General features: G+C 36.3%; 1 protein-coding gene across 3 annotated transcripts in view; it reads right to left on the bottom strand.

Annotated features, from left to right (window-relative positions):
* LOC123682870 (potassium voltage-gated channel protein Shaw) overlaps positions 1 to 26,182 on the bottom strand; it is a 300,148-nt gene that overhangs the window by 167,621 nt on the left and 106,345 nt on the right. For all 3 annotated transcript variants that reach the window (XM_045621678.1, XM_045621677.1, XM_045621676.1), the window contains exon 2: positions 11,722 to 11,789. The gene's annotated coding sequence lies outside the window, so the exon portion shown is untranslated. The remainder of the gene's footprint in view (positions 1 to 11,721; positions 11,790 to 26,182) is intronic.

Here is a 26,182-nt window from a genome sequence, read left to right as displayed (position 1 = left end):
GAGAATATAAATCACATAGCTATAGAACACAAGAACGCTTCGAACAGACCACTCCGAGAAGCGAAGTAAGAAGGGGGTAAGAATGAGCATTCGCTCGTCTGATGCTAATCGGGCTTTAGGAGAACCAGTTGTATTTTGTACATTGTGCCCCATCGCCACTTGATCTTGAATATATTGATTGAAAATCTTTCCCATAGCAATTTAATCATAATACGGAGAAAAGCTTGATTATTGTCATATTCACGCAGCAACAAAAACCACGTAGGTAATGCAAATTCAAATCGATTTGATGTGTCCTTATGTATTCCTTCAGTGTAGAAGATGGTCTTCTCAGATTAAAAGGAGATGGTTACTCAAACGAATTCCCTTCCAGCTTAATAAATCGGCATTCTCAGTTGAATTATTCACATATCCATTAACTTGGTATATACAGAAACTAACGCTAGAGACATGCTGACCCTTTTGGGACTAGAGATTCATTTTGAGAATGCTTCTATGCATACTTATTTCACAAATGAATATCAAACGTGATGTTACTCGTATTCTACGGATCATTTGTTGATATCGAGCAATTACAAAATTGAGCTCTCTTGAATATCTCTGATGGCATTTATGGGATGAATGAGTTATTTGAAATAATAATTGAAAGATGTATAGAATAACATCATCTAAGATCATCAATCATTCAAATCATCCTGTTCAAACGAGAAGAGTGACAGAGTGATTAATTTGAATTTCTTCAATTAGACATCTCTCAGCGTTTGTGACAAGTGAAGTTTCAATAAGAATATATAATAAGAGGGAGGAAGAATTGTTAGATTTTGGACTCGATAATCCGAAAAGTAGAACTAGATACATTGGTTTCCTTGTCAATGTGACTCAAAGCTTTTTTTGGAAAAACTTGGGAACCAAAGTTTCACATACATTCCATAAATAAGAAGTACATAATTTGCACCCAAGTGATTACTGGAGAGACTCGATTTTTGTCAATGGTTTCTTCAGCAGTATGAACGAAATGAATATTTTCCCAGAGAGATGCTTTGGTCAGATAGAGCTACACGGGATGGCATAAATAACCGCCATAATGAACATGTATGGTCCCTGAAAAATTTTTGAGCTTTCAAAAGAATCATCGAAAATTCTGATATACATGAATGACATTCTTGAGCTGAAAAATATCCCTGGCAAAATTATTTCATATGCCGACGGTACTGCCATTGTTTTTATAGGTGCGTCATGTCATGGGATACACTTTACGGAACTTAAGAGAAGTGTCTGGCTGATATTAATGGATGGCCGAACAACAATTTGCTAACAATAAGAGCAAATTTATCACGTTTTCCATTACCTGCGAAAGCCAACCCGATAAAAATTTCCTACTTATTCACAATGAAGTGTGTAACCTGTCCATCTATTTTGAGAGTTGATGAGGTCAAATATTTGGGGGTGGTTATAGATAAATACCAACGATGGAAAGCTCAAGCAGCATTGCTGATGAAAAAGTTGAGACAACTCATGAATGCATTCTATAATTTAAGGGATATATTGTCTAGACAAAATATACGCATGGTCTATTATTCTCTTGTTGAGTCGATTCTGAGATATTGCATTGTGGTATGGGGAGGACTAAATGTAAATGCTAAAATATACTTGCAAACATCACAGAACACCTTGATCAAGATAATGTTGAGAAAGGATAGGCTCTATCCAACAAGGGACTTATATTGTGAAGCCAAGTTGATGAACGATGAAAATCTTTTTATTTACCAATCACTTATGTATATGTTCTCGAACAACTACCCTCTTGTTGACTATGGAAATAAATATATGACTAGATCAGAAGGTAATGAGTCGCTCCAAATTCCATTATATAAGAAAAGCCATTCTTATAATTTCATTTTCTATCTGGTTCCGAAATTCTATAAGAAGCTTCCACTGTATGTGAGATCTCCTGTCTTCATTATAGGTGTGGAATGACTTTCGCGTCACCAGAGCCATATGTTATGATTCAGTTACATAAACGTGATTTTTTATACTGAAGGTAATGCGGAAACTTCTTCTGAATGCTTAAAGCACGGTTGGCAACAAAGAACACGTCGTAAAAATGATTGCGGTGAAAATTTACAGTCTTCTCCATTTCGATGATTGAATCACGCATCTGCATATTCCCAGAATTTGATATCACTTCCCATATCCATCTTCCCCGGACCCCGATAATGTTGACACTCTGAATATTCATTACAGTAAGCTCTAAAACCGGGTTGACTGGTCTTGAAATATTTATGAAAGCTCTTGCTGTAATTCTTCGCTCGGAGATTTCACCACGAACTCATAAAATTCCATCTCTGATGTATAAATCATGTTTTGAAGGTGGAAAATCGAAATGAAATTGGGGAAAAATCTTGTTTCGTAACGAGTTTGCACGAATTTTATGAATTATTCATTTAATCATTTGGGAACACAATGTTTAATTCGGAAATTGGGAGGGTGATGAAGACTTCTTCATTGTGCATATTATTAGCCTTATTTCAAGAAATACTGCACATTTTACACTAGGATTTATCAACACTTCTTTTTACAATAGGATTTATCAACACTTCACATAATAAGTCAAGGTCCCAGTCAGAATGTTATTCTTTTTTTACTCTTTGAAAAAGAAATCAACAAATTGGAAAAATGAGGACAAGACTGTCGTGAAGTCAGAAGATTTTGAGATCTCCTTCATTCTTGCACCATCAGAGTCAACGGAGAGAGAAGTGGATTTATACAGAAAGAATTTACTTGATTTTTAGGAACTAAATTTGAATATTTGTGTATTTGTTCTGCTACGTGTATCATTCAATGATTTAATTTGAATATTCGGTACTATTTCTGTTCTGTTAAAGGTTCTTCAGTTTTGTTGAATCAAACAAAATTTCGGTTTTGTATTATTCTGAAAATTTCAACAAGTAAATAGAAGTTTTGTTGTTTTTATCGTTAATATTGAAAAATGTTTCTGCCTATGTTTTGTGATGCATAAAGTTAGTACATCAGTAATACCTAAGAGATTTTAATGTGTCGGGGCAATATGATGTACTAACGAAGCAGAATTATTCACAGTTTGATTTTTAATGTAGTACCCCACATCTTACTGAATCAAAGTGCTCCACGGACTCGTTTTGTTTAGAACTTATAAATGACCTGTTTATTTTTCTTTTTTGTATGATAAATATATTTTTTTTCGGATTGCGCGAAAACATCAAGTTCTCTTGAAGGCCAATAACAAACTGGAGGGGAGAACAGTGACAAAATCATATTTGCGCATGACATTAAATGTTTTAGGTACCTATGTCACGATTCACGTAACGTTCTGTGTTTTATCAATTGGCGATATTGTTTCAAAGTACCCCAAGTATCATTGTGCCCCACTTCCAACTATAAAGGATTTTATGGGTTGTGATTCATCACAATGCCTTTTTTGTTATCGGTTCTTTCATATAGATGAAAAATCTTAATGGTACGAATCATTATTTGACATACACCGTCTAAAGAACTTCATTCTATAATTGTTGTTACGGGAATAATGGGTATATTCTGCCTCAATTTCTCGTAATTCTGGTTACGTGATCAAAATAAAATATTGATAGAAATTGTGATTATATTTGAATGCTCAAAATCTCAATATTTTCCTTTCCAAATGTTAATTTGTTCATCATTTGCCAATATTCTTTGTTAAATTTATGATTCCGATAATGTGATCAGATTGAAATTCTTAGTAAAGCTTTATATTCCCTATTAAATCCATAACAAAAAGTTGGCAACTCTTTGATGAAAAAAATATGATGATGCTGAAATGTTGCATGTTCATATATACTTGATGACGATGTCAAGCTTTTGGCGAAATTTTATGTTGATCAAGTAACCAAAGATTATTCAAGTTTGAAATTTAGCAGGAAATCAATATCAAATTCTTGTCTTATTTTTCAATGCTATTTAAGAAAATGGACGAGGAATTTGATGCACAATCTCTGAATTTCTAACTAATTAATAATATCGATTGAACCAGCAATTAATTTGAAAACCGTTATTATTGAGTATATTGGAAGTTGCCAGAGTTTGGCTACAAACTGTAAGCTTCAGTCAGGAAGTTTTAATATTACCGAAGTATGAAGACCTACCCAACTGATGTCGAGAGTTATGGAAGTGTAATGGTGCATATGATATTCCGTATTCACATGTGTTTCCATGATTTCAAAAGCCTTCGGTTTCACCCTAAATTCATGAATAATCATTGATTATTGGTGACGTCCATGTTTTCACTAGAATAATAAAAATTACAGGAATTTGAAGAACTTCAATTTAATCTCTCAAATACATCGCCAACGTTTCGAATCTTGTTTGATTCTTTTTCAAGGCTGAAATGTCAAATAATAATTTTAATGATATTCATGAATAATATTATGTGAATGTGCAACGTTATTATGGTTAAAGCTGAAGATAATATCTTGAAAATCGTTCGAGATAGTGTAACGGTTCAATTTACACCATTGGATATTTCGGTTGGTAGTGCGCCCTCTGGAGGTTGATTGTGAATTCAACTCGGAATATTCCGTATTAATTTAAATTTCAATTTATTATGGAACACTTATTTCCGGATAAATGAGGTCGATTATCATTACCGTGGGGAAATATTTTATAATTTCAGGATTTCTTGTATTATTTTTCTTCTGTGAGGGAAGTTTCGTTTGACAACTGGTATAGTCTATGGTTGGAAATGAAATTGTCAGAACCAGAAGGAGGTTATCGGCGATTCGTGATAATCTTGAGAGAAGTTTTTTTTTTGAGGAAAAATTGACCAAATTTGAAGAATATATGATCTAGAATCATCCTTGTTATAGGCGATTATTTCTTCAATTTGGGTAATTCCCTGTATGGTTTATGGTATTGTGAATATTTCTGGCAAATACGTTTTATACGTGATTATGGTAGAGGAGTACGCAATTTGTTCTTAAGACAGGCACATCTCTACCTGGCGCCCATTATTACCTTCCATCTAATTTTGAAGAACTCACTCTCATCTTCACTGAGTGTAGTCGCGAGCCGAATTTTAGCCTTGTGACCGGCTTACTCAAGGTCGACACGTCACAATAGTTATATGATATTTTTTTTTATTTCGCGAAATCGTAAAAAATGTCTATAAACTTTTATCTTCAAGATTTTCATCTTGAATACGGATGGCGTTACGAGAATTGTTTACCAATCAAAAACCACTCTTGACATAAAAATATTAATTTTTTCTATAATATGCTTGATTTTTGTATGTCTCTGATGAAAATATAGATTCAATATTTTGCGGAAACCTTGAAACTTAGGTGTATCATAAATATATATAAACGAATCGAACCGTGGCATTCGAGTTCCAAACTTTATAGGTCATCTTTTCGTTGTGAATATATATTGTTCATGGTTGGCCCGACGGATGGCCAGTATTAAATTTGACCATAGGTTTGTCATCAATGATTCGAACCTAATTATTTGAGACTATCTCGGAGACTATTCATGTCCAAAATTCTAATATTACAGACATTGTGACGAAAATATAGAGCAACCTGTTCAGGAAACGAGCACCCAAAGTTAGAACTAATTTCGAATTAATATTCAGATCAGGCAGTAAAGATGATTTTCATCTTCTTTGGTAAAAGATGATCCTTTCGAATAATCGAAACACGCTCTGAATTACTTCTGGTACCATAAAGCTACTGAATACTCCAATAGACAACGATGGAATATATTCCACTGAGATTCATTCATTTCACCTACTAACAAGCACACATCTACGATATTTTCTATTATGTCCTGTACTTTACAATTATATTGTATTGAAATGAATTCATACAATACACCTGAAGTTCTGTCGACTCGCTATTTTGCAAACTATCTAATGAATGAAATCCAGAACTTGAAATTCAGATTCAGTTACCTCCACAGATTGTTTATCAGTATGAAGCTGTCGTAGATGTTGAAAGCCATAACGCACTTGAGCGATTCCACTGATGTCGAAATACACAGACTTCACATTGACAAAACGATGCTATTCTCTGGATGTAGATAATTTCCAGTGTGATGAATGCCGCCTCAGTGGTATATTACTATCGGGAAATCGCCAATAATGAACTATTGAGAAGAGTATCTAGTGCTTGAATTACTACGTGTTTCTGATTCGTGAGAGATCATTATAGCATAATGGTGTATCTGAATGTTAATATAATATACAAGGTGACCCATAAAAATAATTATAATTATATATCCTTTGGAAGAGCCTGGATAAAATATTTTGCAATAAAATGAATCGTTGTGAGGATCTGTTCTATGTTTAGAACAGTTTTGATGAATATTTCCCTCCTGTCAAAAATTCTATGTATCTGGAGAACAATTTTCGAAAATTACAGCGAATATTTCCCTCCTGTCAAAAATTCTATGCATCTGGAGAACAATTATCGAAAATTACAGCGATAATTGCATTGTAGGAAGCGAAACTGCACTGCGATAATTGTTCTGTTCATAGATACATAGTTTCTATGCATCTTACACAGTTCGAATCTATGACAATTCAATTCTACATCAGTTTGACAAGTGATGTAACCGTTTATTCGGGAAATATTCCCCCGAATTACACTCGTGCATCAAAATGACCGGATAATTTCGCATTCCAGCGTGTTTTCTTTGAAAAACTGCATTCGGTCATTTTCATTTTTGGAGAAAGAGCCCTCCACCTTCGGTGTCGGGCTCTTTCTCCAAAAATGAAAATGAACTCATGCAGTTTTTATGACAACACGCTGTCATGCAAAATTATCGGTAATTTTGATGCACTTGTGCAATTACCTACGATAATTGCATTGTAGGAAGCACTGCGATAATTGTTCTGTTCATAGATGTATAGTTTCTATGAATCTAACACAGTTCGAATCTATGGCAACTATGGAATCTATGTCACTTTGACAAGTTAACACTTTATTCGGGAAATATTCCTCCAAATTACACTCGTGCATCAATATGACCGGAAAATTTCGCATTCCAGCGTGTTTTCTTTGAGAAACTGCATTTGGTCATTTTCATTTTTAGAGAAAGAGGTGGAGGGCTCTTTCTCCAAAAATGAAAATGAACTCATGCAGTTTTTATGACAACACGCTGTCATGCAAAATTATCGGTAATTTTGATGCACTTGTGCAATTACTTACGATAATTGCATTGTAGGAAGCGAAACAGCACTGCGATAATTGTTCTGTTCATAGATGCATAGTTTCTATTCATCTTACACAGTTCGAATCTATGGCATCTATGGAATCTATGTCACTTTGACAAGTTAACATTTTATTTGGGAAATATTCCCCCGAATTACACTCGTCCATCAAAATGACTGGATAATTTCGCATTTGTTTTCTTTGAAAAACTGCATTCGGTCTCCACCTTCGGTGTCGAGCTCTTTCTCCAAAAATGAAAATGAACTCATGCAGTTTTTATGACAACACGCTGTCATGCAAAATTATCGGTAATTTTGATGCACTTGTGCAATTACTTACGAAAATCTTCTACATACAAACCACTGAGCATATTTGAAGAAGTAAATTTTCATGGATAGAAAAAGCAAACCTAAAAGAAACCTAATGAACTCGAGCTATAAGAAATTGGAAAATGGCGTGAAATGAAATGTTATCATAACTTATTTATTTATGATGCTTCAAACATGAAATAAAAACATTCACTTTTTCCAGTATAATCCATAGGTATTATCATTTGTTTTTTATTGCAATGAGTTTTGAAGTTAAGCATAAATATTTCTATACCAAAAAAAAAAACGTTTTCTCCCTTCCCAAAAATGTAAAATTTAACATATGAATTTCTTATCAAGCTATAAAAGTTATCAAATTTCACACGGCTAATCCACCAAATGCCTATCTATGTTATTGTGTTCAGATAATTAAAATTTACGGTTGCTACCAAGAAATTAGTTTTCCAAGAAGTTTAATATTCTGCAGGTAGAATGTATATTCCCTATTCAAAAATCTACTTGACCTTGAAATGACACTCTTTCATTTCATTGGCCGAGAATATTTTTGTGGTAAATGTACCTTAGATCCAGGAATGGAAGAAAACGAAAAATATTTCTGGGTTGGATCATTACAAAAAGTTTCTTCGAAACTTTGACACTGCAAGATCTAAAAAGTAACAGGATGATAACAAGAATATGCAACACCTCCAACTGGATTCATTACAGGACAATTCCGCCTCAGGAAGGACCTCATGAGAATGAGTCAAACAGAAAACGACAGGTGCATATTATGTAAGGAGGAGTAAGAAACTTCGGATTACCTGGCGATGAAATGCTTCGCCATCACAAGCCGATGCAATTTTTTTTTTTGATGAGAGTCTTGTGAAGGTGAGGAAATAACCTCCTTGAATTAATCGTAGATTCTGAATTTCATCAGAACTCTGAAACTCGAGTTCAAGCAGTAGACTACAACGACTAAATGCGAAAGTTGAATAACAGGATAACCTACTGGAGTAACACTCCTGGACTTACTCAGGCCGAAAAATTCGTGACACATTCACCTACCTACGCCAAAAAGCTCTTGAAGCTGTCACAAGCCGCCGAGCTTCGGATGATGGTGGGACTGCTGACGGGGCACTGTCGGTACAAACATCATTTGTACCATATGAGAAAGTCAGCAGACGAGATGTACAGGCTCTGTGAATCGGAAGCTGAAACAGCCGAACACATGGTATGCAAGTGTCCGGAGCTGGCTGGCCTAAGAACCATTCACATGGGTAAGCCGGTCCTGGATACCAGAGAGGTAACGGCCAAGGCCCCTAAGGAGGTTGTCAGTTTTATAAACGTCATTGACGACCTTCTTAGGTTTCTATGCATGATTAGGGTAGAGAACAAAAGATCTGCATGGTCTCAGTTCCCGGAAGGCTTACCGAGCCACAACGACTCCAGTTCAAATAATAATAATAATAAATGCGAGAAAAGCTCTTGTGGCATAATAGATGAGGTAGCGGTGCAGTGAGACCCCCTTAAAATAACCATCCACAATTAACAATTGCGGTTCATCCAATATGTTAGAATCGATTGAAAAATAGTACATTATCGAGTAGCATTAGATATTCACCCTCAGTTTGTCAAACGAGGTAGTGCTGTAAAGGCCTCTATTAACTTTCAGGAATCTTGAACCTTAGCTGCTCAAAGTGTGATCTCTTAGAGTGACTTTTTTCATTGACATGGAACAAGTGAGTGGAGATACTTTAGGACAGGGTATGGTATACGAATACCATGCAAGCTACGCCCGATCTTCATTTGACATATGTACAGCGCTATAGAAAAAACAATAGGCCGATAAAAGCTACTGAAAAAGGATAATTTGACGGGATCCCAAGGAAGAGACCGCGTACGGAATAGGAAAGGTGGCAGACAACAATTGTCAGTTATATATGCCTCAAGAAAATTCAAAATTTGTCGGAGCTTCAGAAGAGACATATGCTCTGAAAAAATTCTGAAATCTGAAATGAGTGGTCCATAGTGTGTGATTAACCTTGAATAAAATATTATCCCAAGATGGTAACTAAAAATTCATATCAAGGAATGAACAAAAGACAAAGTGTTACTTGTGAAAGAATAAACAAAAAGAGAATTAAGATGAAATTAAAATTCCTAGTCGAGATACACTCTTTGGCAGAAATAGGTTCCTCTGAAGAGGCCTACCATGATTGTAAGCGATACGTCAGAGGATTTGTTCCAAAGTATACGAAAAAAATATGTGAAATAATTGCAACTGAAAGTAAAATATGTATGTATTTCGATTTCGATATAGGTAATAACCGATCGTGAAATACTTCCTATATGCAATACAATTATAATTCCACTACAAATTCAGCTAGTTATGTGGAAACACAACAGACCCGATAAACATTCACTAACAATGAACTTTTACCGTAAAATTTAACATGAATGATAATCCAATGTACTTTCAATTAGCCAGCGTAGAATATCCCGGCCATAGTGAATTGCCAATATAATCCGTAATGAGTGAAAACTCATCCGTATGAATTTTGACGAGTCGCCATCTATATAACGAGTTTCCAGACCAATCGCTTCCGATTTCCGTTACAGGACTGAAACTTCATGCACGACAGTTTCACCAACAATTCCGTCACTCCAGGATCTATCTGTCTCATCTAGAATTCATTACTTCGCTAGAGCGTTCTTCGGAACTTCCAGCGAGATATTTCGAATCATTCTGTGAGGATTAATCCACTGAATTCGCCTTTGTGGTTCGATGTTCGTTAGGGATTACTTGATGCTAAAGTTGATAAGACTGGAAAGTTCTAACGTTCGTTATATAAAACGATGTACTAGGATATGATAATCGCGGCATCGCGTTTTCTATGACTTTGTTCACTTCATGTATATCACTATGTATATAGCAACATCATTCGAATAACTACATACAATTTCATAACTACTTACTACTATAAAGGGTGGGCTACGGTCGATGGTACCCTAGACTTTTACAGAGAATGTAGCCTCTTGACTATTTTAGTATTAACTTTCTCGTTCCTATCTCTAGCAGTTTTCGAGTAATTGGTTGATTTACTTCTGTTTTAATGCAAAACATGACTTCAATTGAACATTCATCACTTCGGTACCAGAATACTAGAAAGCTGAAATTTCGGGTATTGATTATCAATTTCCCCTGGTATAATTTATGAGTGATAGGAATCTAAGAGAGGACCAATGGAACGATAGGAACGAGTGGAAGTTAGGCATCGGACAACGTCGCCGGACGTTTTAAAACCGAATATATATATATAATTTATTTGTAATAAAATACGTCCCTAATAATACAAGGTCCTTCGAAACCACAGGCTTTAACGAGATATATTGAAATGCCAAAAATGACGTGCATATCATAAGATGTATCGAAAAAAGTGACATTCACTTTCAGACGATGAACATTTTCCTTATAACCTTTATAAGGTTTGCTTACTGAAAACAATTTTTCATCCCAATACTATATTAAGCTACATTTTTTCAGATATCCCTGAAATGTCATAAGCTTGTGAATTATAATAATTTGACTATCGGCATTGATCAAATTATCATAATTTAAAAGTTCTATGTCATTTCATATCACTACAAAAATAGTGAAAATTAGACTAGAGCGAATGACTTTTATGGTCGGAATAGGAAGATATTGATGCGGACTATATTTATTTTCAATAATATGGTGCTACGTTATCCGAGTACACAAGCAATGTGAAAATCGCAATTATGCAAGAAAATTTTTCTGGCCCCATTATTCCTCGGAGACTGGAATTCTTTAAGTTATTAATAAGTTAATATAATTTTTCATGGCCAATTCGCATACTTAATGTGCGAATTTGTATTATATTGGAATAATATTTTATCAAGAGGATATGGTGCTGCAACCATTAGTCATTTGCCTGAAATCGTTTTGATCGTTACAAGCATATCTACCTTTTTTTCTTCAGGATGAAATAAACATCCATTTGTGTCTCTTAGAATATCATTTCTTCTTTATATCTGAATGAAACCTTATGAGAGTAAACAATGGTATTTCTGATTCACACTATTTGAATCGATGTAAATCAAAAAGATTTCTTTTTCATATCAACTGATATGCATTTTCATTAAATTAAAGTAGATACTGTGTTTGTACTTACCAAATGTGAAATGGTCATTAAAATGTTTCTATAACAGCCTTTTTGAATCGTAGTGTGCTGAACCACATCTGAAAAAAAAAACAATATATATAAATATATTCGAATTCATACATAGGAAATACTGTAATTTGGAATTAGATCATTCGTTAATAACTTGAATGAAGGTTAATAATAATCGAGATAATAATAATAAACATTTTTGTTTTACAAAAATCATAACATATTCTTCTATACAATTAAATTGGGAAACGTCAAAAGAAAAATCAAAATACAAATGAAATTAATCAATTCAATTCTGAGAGGAACTCTGAAATATTGTAAGGTTCTCGATAAAGCAATAACCTGTAGATCACTTTCCGAAACAATTTGAAATCACTTATTTCTCTTATATGTATTGGTAGTGAATTGAATAGCTTTATACACATATATGTTTGAGATTTTTCAATAGATGCCAGATAATGCCGAGGATAGAAGAAAAAATTATGTCTCGTGTTGTGGCAACCTATCTTTTTGAACTTCCTGAAATATTCCGGTTGCTTGAATATGAACTGTAAACACTTGCAGATGTACAAAGCTGGTAAAGTGAGAATGTTATTTTCTCTGAAAATGCCTCGTCAGGTTTCTCGAAACTTCAAGTTAAAAATACACCACATGGCAAGTTTTTGAATTCGGAACACACAATTTGATTCTTGACTACTGCCCCAGATCAACAGTCCATAACTCATGAGAGCCTGAAAGTTAGAATAATAGATCGTTTTAAAAAATCTACATTGAATTTAGATTTGAGGACACGCAAGGTATATAAAAGGTTGAAATAAGGTTCCGACGTGTTGCGAAACTTGGGGCATAAACTAAACGGCAAAGCCACTTTACTTTGCTTCGCTGTGGAGATGGATTTGGCAAGGATCATTTGATTATTGTATTGGGTTAGTACTGTTCTACATCTGCTACTAGTATGAGCAAACTAATACTTTTCCGCATATGATTCGATTCGAAAAGTCACATTTAGTCAAAAGCGGCCCGAGCTAGAGTTTTCTCCATTTTTCTTCATTAGTTATCTTGAAATGACCCAAGTTTAGGTATTTTTTAGGTCAATTCCACCATGCTGCTGTTTTTTTAGTTGATATTCCATACACGTATCGAAAAATTTGAGCGACAGCAATTCGCCTAGTCTGGTAGGTACTGTTTTGGCTTTTTATGGAGTATCACTGGAGTTCACTTAATCTGATTGACTGAAGTTAAGTCATGTGGAATGCTGTTTAGAAGTTGAAGAAGGCTCAAAAGTAATTTATTGTACACTATATTTTTTTAATGAGTGTTTTAACACTTGAGGTGGTAATTTTTTCCGTAACGAATCCAAACTCGGCTTGCCCTTTTGGATGATAAGAGTTTGGTTCCTAATGAACAATTTATATAACTGATGTGAAAGATTTATTGACTTATAGTTCTCCCTATAGGATATATCACCAGTCTTATAGATTAGTGCAATGGTAGTCTAATTCAAAGCGTGGTGTCATTGAAGAGGCTTCAGTATTCTCAAGAAAAAAGACAACTTATTGTAATAGGATACGTAATCGCAATGTTTTCTCCAGGTGCCTCGTTATTATTAGTTTTATTTATTCTATTGTCATTTTTCTTTGATATCATGCTTGAACTTTATTTGATTCCAAAGACGTTGTCAAAACGAAATTCTGAAGCTTATGGCTGATTTTATATACATATCTATATCTAAGTGAAATCTCAACCCGATTGGATGAACTGTCCGATATTTCTCTTGAATTTTCTTTGATTCTTCTGGTTATAGTGACGCAATCAATAACATTTTAGATACTCGCTTCCAGATTGTTCTTGCTTAGTGATTGACTTGAATGAACGAACGAATTTCTTTGAATTTGTCCACGAATACGTCATTATTATGACGACCATTTTCGACTGAAAACTAAAAAAAAAACATCGACGAAATAATATTATTAGAGGATTTTTCATGGGTGGTTTAATTTTGATATAAAAATTATTTCATTGCAAAGTTAATATGATATTATCAACGATGGAAAACGATATTAGCCAAACGGCCGCCATGGCTACAGTTGCAGTATCATATCCTTTTCATGGATAATTCGTACATTTCCTCGATAACTGCACGAATTCCATATTTTAGGTCTTGATTCGATTGTAGATCATATACTCTCACTTTTTACGTGGCCTCAAAGGTGAAAGTCTGAATTTGTTGAAAATAATCGTCGTCCACGTAAAAACCTTCCAAATACAGCCATAAAAATCATCAATCTTTGCTAGATACCGCAACCCATTCACCGTATAGTTGCACCAGACTTATTTTCGAATAATTAAGGTCCAATCACACCACCAGATTGACGAAAGGAATATTTATTTCTATGTCTTCAATACATTCATGCCAAAGAAATAACTCAAAGCTACGAAATCCCGATTGCAGACGGCAAATATAGCGCTAGGTAAAATATTCACGAGCTGCGTATATGTTTATGGCCATGTCACAGAGTCGAATGTAGGAACATGCCAGCTTGCATGGTGCAAACATTGGATCGTTTATTTCCTGCGAACAGTTCACTTTGGGATTGCCTCAATAAATTAACAACGTATCGTTTCTTGTTCGGCTGTTTGTTCTTCGGGTGTCCTTTCCAATAGGGCATTCTTCATTTCACGATAAATTAATGTTGTTGACTGGCCCATTTTTCCAAGTATATGTCGAATTACCTTTAACCATATTATTTTTTGCTTCTGTGTTACTTGAGGTGGAAATGACAATTTTGATATAAAGTTATTATTCCTACGGTTATCGTTCATTAACCTGAAATTCTTTCTAAGTATGGCTCCTGATTTCATATGAGATGTTTAATAATTACAATATGATTCACAAAAGAGCCTAACTTAGGTACAGGTTCGATGTTTCTTACAGTTTTACACAAATAAAATTTTGTTTTCTAAAATAATTGACACACATCCAATCCGAACGTACTGAATGAGTTGATTATTAGTAAAGTAAATGGTCCAAGTGAAATTTCAACACCTCAGGAACAATTTCTGAATTGGAGGTACAAACGGAAACGAGAGATCCCTCAGATCTGGAGCAGTGTCCGATTTTTTCTATATAAGTACATAGTGACTCTTTGACTTGTAACAGGTGTTTTTTTTCGAAGTATATAACTTTAAGTTGGCATTACTGTTCGAGATGGCGACCGATTCAACAGCTGTCAAGTGATTTCTTCCCAGACTAGTTTGGCAATTCGTTATTTTCACCCCTGAACCACGCTTGCAAATAGAGCAATTTTATTTCGAAAATAATGGTTCTGTGCGGAATACGTATCGCGCACTACGTCCATTAGCGATGAAGCGCACTTCTGGTTGAATGGCTACGTCAACAAACAGAACTGCCGCATTTGGAGTGAAGCTAATCCTCAAGTGTATGTCTAAACACCGTTATATCCAGAAAAACTGACTGTTTGGTGCGCTTTATGGGCTGGTGGAATCATTGGTCCGTACTTCTTCAAAAACGATGATGGCCAGAACGTTACAGTCAATGGTGATCGGTATAGAGCCATGATTACTAACTTTTTCCTTCCTGAATTGAACAACCATGATGTCCAGGAGCTGTGGTTCCAACAAGACGGCGCAACATGTCACACAGCTCGTGGCACATCGATTTATTGAAAGTGTGGCGGCTTCTCATAAAGCTCCACATAGCAACAATAAACGCAGCACTCGGTGGCCTAGAGATTAAGAGTGTAGACTCACTCACCGAGATGCGACAAGGTGCCGGGTTTGAGTCCCGGCGGCTCCCGATAATAATAAATTCCCCAGGCGTCTGTGACACGGCACACACAAATATACCAAAGTCACACTGATGAGTCCGGTGTGTGCGCCAGGGACGAAACGCATAAGTGGGCATGTGTGAAATCCTACAAAAGACACTACCTAATTTCACGTCTTGGTCCTGTGAATTGGCCTCCAAGATCTTGTGATTTAACACCGCTAGACTACTTTCTGTGGGACTATGTAAAGTCATTGGTCTATGCGGATAAGCCACAAACCCTTGACCATTTGGAACACAACATTCGCCGTGTTATTGCCGATATACGGCCACAATGTTGGAAAAAGTCATCGAAAATTTGACGTCCAGATTGGACTACATCCGAGCCAGCCGTGGTGGTCATATGCCAGAAATCAAATTTAAAATGTAATGCCACAATATTATCTTGCGGATAAATCGAAGAATCCATCGTTGTTTTATTGCAATTTAAAGTTTTATAGCTCTAAAAAAAACACCCTTCACATACATTTCAGCCAGAGATTCCTGAGGTCGAAAGAAAAACTTTTTTCCTCTACTATTTTTGCCGATTCGATTTTTTTGCTCAGTTGGTATTGTGGGCATTCTGGAGTTCTCCGGGCTTTGATGGAATATTATGTTGGGAAATGATTCATTAAACTATATTCCGAAAGTCCGTGAATCTCAGAACACAAAACTCCATCCATAATATCCAGTTTCTTCATTATATTCCATTAAAATTCCAGAAATTCGTAAACCCAACTCTCAAAACTCAGTTGAACGTTGTAGGAGAATATTTGATCATTTTGAAAAATTAAATTATTCTTCATAAAAATACATTTTATGTGATTGAATACTTCTATTCATTTGCTATTCGATAAGTTAGGTTTCACAATGAAAATATACCAGAGTTTTTGTGATCCGAAACAGTTGTTTTAGCAATGATATATATTGGTTTATATCGAAAAGTTTCGATCAAGCATTGAATCATATTTTTCTTCTCTTCAAAAATTTTTCCAAAATAGTTATTATTTTCATGGCTTCAAATTGCTGTTCAAAATAATTAGTACCTCATTATATCGAAGTAATAATCAAGATGCGAAATTCTGAAAAAGATCCTTAGAAGTCCTTAGATTACCTCCAGTGATCCTCATATTCATTATTTCAAATTCAACTTAAAATTGTTTGAAAACAATTCGTCCTAATACAGGTTTTCCAATGCGAGATTTCATTTTGAATAGCCCACTTATCAATCAGGACAGTTGCACACAAGCATTGATATAATCGCAAATTCGCAAGAAGAGTTTCTCGACCGTATTATTTCCGAAGAGAATCAGTCACTGAAATTTAATACCTTAAGACTTTTGCTTTGGGGCAAATGGAGATGAGGAGAGATGAGGTCTATGTCAATGCTCCACAATTCATTCAAAACCTCAAAGATGAAATTCGCAAAGTTATCAAGGACATACAGCTGCAAATGTGCGAATTAGACATTTTCATGAAAAGGAAATGATACTGGAACCATAGCCGTGGAAGCCATTTGCCTGATATAATTTTTCAGCGTTAGTGCTATACCTTACAATGAAATAAACATTCAATGATTTCTCTCAAAATATATACGTTTTTTTATTATCGAAATGAATCCTCTTTGGAAACCCTTCATAACAGCAGCTGGCTCCTCTGTGAGAATATCGAACAGCGTTTGATATTTTCCCTATATGGAAATTCCTGAAAACAACGAATGCTATTTTCATTTGCGCGTACATTTCTGATTAAATAACAAGAGAAGCCACTCTCCGAAAAATTCAGAAGCTGCAATTGAATTCGTTGGCAATTCACCAGTCAATCGAATATTTCGTTTCCAGAAATCAATGAATGGAAACTGCCTTGCTCATAATTTAAATCGAACTCTGAATCGCAACGAATACTAATCTTACGCTTCAAAGTTTTTTCATTTCGTCGATTCATCAAATATTTTAGTATGCCACAAAAAATGCGATTTCATTCATTCATGAACTTTCCAGTAGTTCAATAAGATTTACTATTCAGACTAATTGGCAAGCATTTATGTGGAATCAGGAACTTTCGACGCTAGCTAATTAATAAGCGAATTGCACCTTAGGAGGCCACATAAATACATATATGAAGGGTGCAATTTGACCCATAATTGTTTAATTGTATATTATAGTGCGAAAAAGGGCACTTTATTATTGTCCCCAATTTCAGTCTATCATCGTTGAAAAGAAAACTTTTCTTGCAGTAGGCTTTCTCACTATAACACTTTCTTCCAAGGAGAACATTCAATTAATCTCATATATTTGAAATAGCTGAAGTATAATGCTCGATCGTGTCTGGTCCTCGTAGCCCTCTGATCCTCGTCCACGTGATACCGATGATCTTCAGACGTGTCCTAGGAATTTTTTATGATGGGTACTGCTACTGGACCTTAGAGAAAAGCTTTCTGAATAATTTTGAATGTACAGTGCATCCCATTTTGGGTGAGACAGCCAGGTTTCTCGCTTGTTATTTAAGATAGAGCCTTGCGGTTTTCACGTTCCTGTCCTACTTTTTCGTGAAACTCAAGTTGGTCTAATCAGATTCTGCATAACTGTTTCCGTTCAAAAGATACAGGGTGATTTTGGAAATTGATACTTTTCGGACCCCTCCTTTATCTCCGAAGTTATTGGGAATAATGCTGAGGTAAAAACTACGTCTGAATCAGAATTCTGCGTAGAATCCAGTGGCGTACTCAATATATTTTTTCGGGGTATGGTTTTGAAGATTCAACACAAACTTATGTTTTTTTTAATGGAACACCATGTGTATCATTACTTCGTTGAATTCGTTATTTTTTTCCCTTCAAAATGATATATGACACTATGTAGGTAGGGTGTTCAGAAATGTTAAAAAAACACTAAAACATCAAATAATGATGATTTTTTGTTAATGGGCAATGGATTTCCCATAGAAAAAAAGAATCAATAATGATAACAATAATTTATAGCGTTGACAGCTAGATCAGATTGTTTTTTTCCCTCCAATGCCTACTTGATAAAACAATGCTCCCAAATGCATAGTAGCCATAATAACAACAAGGATGTTTGTGTCATCAATGACCTACTACTTTTAAAAATCGAAAGTAATAATCCTCTTATTGAAACATAGAAAATTCATGGCCCATTTACAAAAAATCATCATTATTTGACGTTTTAGTGTTTTTTTAACATTTCTGAACATCCTACCTACATAGTGTCATATATCATTTTGAAGGGAAAAAAATAACAAATTCAACGAAGTAATGATATATAGGGTGTTCCATTAAAAAAAATATAGGTTTGTGTTGAATCTTCAAAACCATACCCCGAAAAAAAATATTGAGTACGCCACTGGATTCTACGCAGAATTCTGATTCAGACGTAGTTTTCAGCTCAGCATTATTTCTAATAATTTCGGAGATAAAGGAGGGGTCCGAAAAGTATCAATTTCCAAAATCACCCTGTATCTTTTGAACGGAAACAGTTATGCAGAATCTGATTAGACCAACTTGAGTTTCACGAAAAAGTAGGACAGGAACGTGAAAACCGCAAGGCTCTATCTTAAATTACAAGCGAGAAACCTGGCTGTCTCACCCAAAATGGGATGCACTGTACACTCCTATAGTTCCGTGATATTTATTTATTTTTGGGTACTATTCAAGTTCTTGAGATGATAATTGCGATAATTCTTGCTGCAATCATTCCCCACTGGGGCATTATCTGAATCTCCTTTACTCCTTGGCAGTGTTGTCTTCTCAATTCTGCTTTTCAGATAGTTCTCATGATTCGATGAACATATATTTTTGGTGAAATCTTAAAATTGTCATTAATGAACTTCACCATTCGGGATCCAAAACTACCCCTGCAAATTTCATGTTTGCAGGTCTCAATTTCAAGAATTGCCATGTTGTGAATTATTATTTCAATCGATATATTTTTCCAATTTTCCTCATTTCGAAAGAAATAAATTTCTTCTTTACTAGGCCAACTATGTTGACCGCAAAATGAACAAAGTGCTCCATGAACTTCGAGAGGCAAATTTCCACATTTTGAAAGCGTTGTTCTGGCGTTTAACGATTCATGCTAAACCTTACGTAACAGAACTGTGGACATAGTTTGACAGTCTCAACTGTAAAATCAAAGATAATAAATCATCAAAACTTCTCATGCTATAAATAAATACCCGTTAGTAAGCTCGAACCCTGGAGCAATAAGCCATAAGCAACTGGTAATAGGAGATGAGTCACAAGACATCTCTACATAGGCGATAACGATATCACAGTGCAGCGATGTACGAGTTGCTGACCATAAAATTGCTTATTGTTTGTTGCCTGTTGCTAGTTGCATATTGCTGCGGTATGCGAGGCGTTTTATTTCAAAAATATATACAAGGTGGTCCAACGAAAATTAGAACACTTCGATTTTCCGACTTTAAAATAAGTAACGAGAACAACATTACCCCTTTTTTCACATCTGTAACTGCAACCCCCGTTAGGGGTTGATTTTGAATAGAATGAGGGGTGTTGCGATAACTGATTTTTGGGGCAATAGTTTGGCATGCTAGAGCAAGTCAGACCAGCACGAGGAAAGCTATTGATACAATACAAAGGTTAGCCTGTGTTTGCTTCACTGGAGCTATGAGAACGTGCCCACTTAGGGCATTGGAGATCATCACAGATCTCACACCTCTTCAGCTAGTGATAGAGAGAGTGGCCTATGAGGTCACTCTAAGACTATCTAGGGAAGACACCAGCAATGAGGGAACTAGGAATAAGAGAACCTGGTCCTCCTTGACTAATTATATACCATCAGCGAACCTTCTCAGTGATGGGATAATAAAAAAAATTAGCAGCAAAAAAGCATTCATTACGATACTAAGTAGAAAAGAGGATTGGGAAAAGGAGTCCACAATCCCAGTTCTTAAAAGGAATACCATCAAATGGTATACAGATGCTTCCAAAACCACGATGGGGACTGGCGCTGGAGTATTCGGGGCTGGTACCAAATGCTCAATATCGCTAGGCCACTGTCTGAGTGTCTTTCAAGCAGAGATACTTGCAATAGAAAGATGTGTAGAAATCAACATAGCAAGATACTATCGGAAATGTGACATAGCGATAGTCAGGCTGCAATTAAAGCACTGAGCTCACATACCATCGATTCTGAGATGGTATTGGAGTGCCGAAGAAAGCTTAATGAAATGGGTAAGAATAACAGGGTCTTTTTAGTCTGGGTTCCCAGCCACTCGGGAATCAGAGGGAATGAGGAGGCGAACACAAATGCCAAAAAAGGAGCACAAACTCGTTTCATCGGCCCCGAACCTTTCTGTGGTGTAGACAAATGCACCTGCAAGAAAGAGTTTCAGGAAAAGGAGGTAACCGAAAGAGAAAAACTATGGCGGAATCTTTCAGATCTGGATCACTCCAAAAAGTTTCTTCGAAACTTTGATTCTACAAGATCCGAGAAGTATCTGGATTTTAGTAAGAATATTCTACATTGGATTCCTCACAGGGCATTGCCGCCTTAAGAAACACCTCATGAGAATGGGTCTAACAGAAAATGACGAGTGCAGATTCTGTGGGGAGGAGGAAGAAACTCCGTATCACCTGGTGGCGGAATGCCTCGCCATCGCTAGCCAACGCAAAACCTGCCTTAGACACGAAACTTATAGAAGTGTGGAATTAGCCTACTTGAAGCCATACCAGATATTGGAGTTCATCAGAACTCTGGAACTGGAAGGCGAGCTGTAGATCACGTTATGGGGAGAATAGCTCTGATGAGGGGCACAATAGACCATTAGGTCTCAGTGAAACGTAACATATTTAATTAAATCTAATTGAGTCTAATGATAACTGATTTTGAGGATCGTATCGAGTACCATCTGACCTTAAAATTCCGTTTCAAAATATCTATCGATTATGAAATAACAGCGAAAATGGTGACAGAGGCATTGTGGAGATAATCTTATATTAATCGTATCCGTCACATTTCAAATATATTCAGTTGTTGAAAATTAAACAATTATTTTTTATAAATAACGAATCTGCGCGAACAACAGCGTCTTTATTTAACGTACGACATCCTGGAAAAATGTATGCGCTGCTTACGTTGTGCAACTGGTTGCCAAATTTGACGCTACAGGTTCAGTCGGAAACATGAAAGAGAGTCGGTACATGAAACAGACGAAGCGGGGGACATGGTTGTATTAGGTCGTGTAGAAATGGATCCGACCGCGAGTACTAGGAAATTTTCCGATTCATCTGCACAGCAATCATGAGAATACTGCAACAACATAAATTCCATATGCGAAGTGGTCAGAGAAAAGGTTAACGGTAATTCAAACTAAATGTTCGATATCGATTCGAGGGTTCATTTTACCTTAAAAGCATTGTAAATCGGCACAACTGTCGGTATTGGTCAGATGAACATCCAAGATTATTTCGTGAGGTGCAGCGTCCCCAAAAATTAAATGTTTGGGCGGGCATTTATGGAAATCACATAACCGGCATCCCAGTAATCTCACTGGCCAAATTTATTTAGATCTCTTGGACAACGCTATTTGGCCATTTTTCAACACGAAGGCGCGCACCACCTCATTTCGTTCAACCAGTACGTCAGTTCTTACATGAAAATTTTCTGGGGTCTGCTCCAGGAAAATCAACCCATTTATTGGTTCTTATGCTAAGTTTCAACGTGGTGAAATAAGTACCGAAGACGGCGAACGCAGTGGACGCCCAAAAGAGACTCAACGACGAAAAAATAAAAAAATTCAAGAAATTAATTTCGAATGACCGTAAAGTGAAGTTGATCGAGATAGCAGATATTGTGAAGATATCATCTGAACGTGTACATCATATCATTGATGAATATTTATACACGAGAAAGCTGTGTGCAAAATGAGTGCCGCGCGAGCTCACAATCGATCAAAAATAAAACTGTCTTGATGATTCTGAGCAGTGTTTGAAGATGTTTAATTGCTATAAACCTGAATTTTTGCGTCGATATGTGACCATGGATGAAATATGGCTCCATCATTTCACTACGGAGTCCAATTGCCAGTCAGCTGAGTGGACCGAATCCAAAGCAGGAAAAATACAACAGTCAGCTGGCAAGGTTATGCCATCAGTATTCTGGGATGCGCAAGGTGTAATATTCATTAATTATGTCCAAAATGCCCATCAACAGCTATTATTAAATAGTGTCATTGGATCGTTTAAAGAACGAAATCGTCAAAAAACGGCCCCATTTGAAGAAAATCAAATCAATCAAACCAATGGCAAAATTGCATAATTTGGGCTTCGAATTGCTTCTGTAACCACCGTATTCGCCAGTTCTGGCCCCCACCGACTTTTTTCTTTTGTCAGACCTCAAAAGTTTGCTCGCCGGAAAGAAATTTAGCGCTAATGAGTAAGTAATCGCCGAACCTGAGGTCTATTTTGAAGCGAAAGACAAATTGTACTACAAAAATGGTATCGAAAAGTTGGAAGATCGCTTTAATCGCTGTATGGCCCTCGAAGGCAACTATGTTGAATAATAAAATCGAATTTTTCCAAAAAAATATGTCTCACTATAGTAGACCGAGGACTTTTCAATCGGCCTGTTATTGAGTGGCCACCCAGATCACCTGATCTGGCTCCACCGGACTTTTTTCTATGGGTTCACCTGAAATCCAAAATTTATGCTATCCACCCGGAGTCACTGGATGATTTGCGAGCTCTTATCATTAATGAATGCCGTAAAATTTCACCAGAAATGTTGAATAACGTGAATGTCTTCAGTTAAACTAACATTACTGTATAGAAGTGAATAGAGCCCAGCTTTCCATAAACTAATCACAAACGTAAGTAACGGGTGTTTTTTTTCGAGGTATATAACTTTAAGTTGGCATTACTGTTCAAGATAGCGACCGATTTGACACCTGACAAGTGATTTATTCTCAGTTTGGTTTGGTCATCGTGTATAGACTAACGCCTGAACAACGCTTGAAAATAGTGCAATTTTATTTCCAAAATAATGGTTCAGTGCGGAATACGTATCGCGCACTACGTCCATTTTATTTTGTTTAGCGATGAAGCGCACTTCTGGTTGGATGGCTACGTCAACAAACAAAATTGCAGCATTTGGAGTGAAGCTTATCCTCAAGTGTATGTCGAAACAACGTTACATCCAGAAAAACTGACTGTTTGGTGCGCTTTATAGGCTGGTGGAATCATTGGTCCGTACTTCTTCAAAAACGATGATGACCAGAACGTTACAGTCAATGGTGATCGGTATAGAGCCGTGATTACTCTTTTTTTCATTCCTAAATTGAACAACCATGATGTCCAGGAGCTGTGGTTCCAACAAGACGGTGCAACATGTTACACAGCTCGTGTCACAATCGATTTATTGAAAGACACGTTTGGTAACCGCCACATTTCACGTTTTGGACCTGTGAGTTAGCCTGCAAGATCTTGTGATTTAACACCGCTAGACTACTTTCTGTGGAGCTATGTAAAGTCATTGGTCTATGCGGATAAGCCACAAACCCTTGACCATTTGGAAGAAAACATTCGCCGTGTTATTGCCGATATACGACCACAAATGTTGGAAAAAGTCATCGAAAATTGGACGTCTAGAATGGACTACATCCGAGCCAGCCGTGGCGGTCATATGCCAAAAATTATATTTAAAATGTAATGCCACAAGATCATCTTGCGGATAAATAAAATTCATGTCAATCGAATAATCCATCGTTGTTTTATTGCAATTAAATGAATTATAGCTCTAAAAAAGACACCCTTTACTATTCCATTAATTCGAATTTGACTAAGTTGGGAGACGGCGCCTCAGTTGCCCCACACAAAGAGGCGCTACTGCGACATACCATTTCCTGTTCACGCACGAACGTAGGTTGGGGTCGAGTACGGCTTAGGAATGTAATATTCAGTTCAGAATAATCTTTCCAGCCACTGCAATTCATTCCTGGTGTCTTGAAAACTGAGTATTATCGGAGTAATTTGCGATTCATTTGCTCGTCGCTTTATCGTCGAACGTTTAGCAGACGAATGTCTGATGGGAGCGGTACGCGACGATCGCTCGATTGCGGAAAATTGAATAATGGGCGTGCCTGGTCCTGGTGTCGGTAATTCACCACTCCATTGAGAATTCAAATTATCAAGGATCGAATGCGGCGGTAACCTGAGTGAAATCTCGGCCGTGTAAACCGTTCAAGTTTGAGTGGAGGAGGCAAATTGCTAGATACGAAAAATCATTCGGATGGTTGCAAAAAAAAAAGGAGAAAGAAAAAGATTCAATGCATTCGATACGAGAGGAAATGTATGTATAAAATTCACCGTCGAAATTTCAACTGTTTCTTTGACGGTTCTGATACAGAGTGTTTCATTGGGAAACGGAAATACTTCAGAGATGCATAGGTGGCACCGATGCGGTTCTGGAGATACCCCATTTATTGGGTCTTACTGTCTTCGTAGCCGTGATACAGGGTGTTTTATGAATTTCGCCAGTTTCTTTCTGAGGCCATATCAAAAGAAACCACCAGGTATTTTTCCTTCATATTTGGCAAATATGTTTCTAATTGAGAGCCCAAACGTATCATGCAATAACCGCCTTGAAAATACAGGTCCGGGTTAACAAAAAATTATGAATCGTTTGAATCCTCGAAAAAACACCCTGTACATCGGAATTTTGTAAATCTGTTTCAATATTCGGAAACACCACTAAAAACTAAACTGTGACGTGTACTTCAAATTTTCGCGCAGACAGTTTTACTGCACAAATTTTCAACGCAAAAGTGGAGTTTTTAAAAACTTGGATACTTGAAAATGGTTTGAAGTGACTTTCAACAATGAATTATCAGAAATATTGAATCCATAATTATTTCAACATCACTTTGTAATTCATTTTTACATTTGTTTTCGTTTTTATTGCTGTATACTATGCAGTAAAACTTTCTGCGCGAAAATTTGAAGTACACGTCTCAGTTTAGATTTTGGCGGTATTTCCGAATATTAAAACAGATTTTCAAAATCCCGATGTACAGGGTTTTGTTTAGAGGATTCAAACGATTCATAATTTTTTGTTAACACGGACCTGGATTTTCAAAGCGGTTATTGCATGATACGTTTGGGCTATCAATTAGGAACATATTTGCCAAATATGAAGAAAATATACCGGGTGGTTCGTTTGATATGGCCTCAGAAAGAAACGGGCAAAATTCATAAAAACATCCTGTATCTCGGCTACGAAGACAGTAAGACCCAATAAATGGGGTATTTCCAGAACCGCCTTGGTGCCACCTATACACCTGTGAAGTATTTCCATTTCCCAATGAAACACCCTGTATATCAGTTGTGGGTGATTTGAGGGAAATTGAAATTAGTAGGGCGCTATACAATTCTGATTTACATTGGAAATATGTTTTACAGTTATGATTGGTATACTTATCAAAATAGAATGTTTTATAATGAGAGCTCAGGAGTTAAGCATTGATAAGCTTACAGTGAAATTATTATCCCGATGCCCACTCGAGATGACCGAATAGTCCCCCTATCACCACTGTATAATGGTCATTAATAACACTTGACAGTGCTGAAGAGTGCCATATTGTGTTTTTTCTGAATGA

This window comes from Harmonia axyridis, chromosome 6 (genome assembly GCF_914767665.1).
Source record: "Harmonia axyridis chromosome 6, icHarAxyr1.1, whole genome shotgun sequence".
Classification (NCBI taxonomy): Eukaryota; Metazoa; Arthropoda; class Insecta; order Coleoptera; family Coccinellidae; genus Harmonia; species Harmonia axyridis.
The sequence above is the reverse complement of the archived record's forward strand: the minus strand, read 5'-3'. Positions and strand labels throughout refer to the sequence as shown.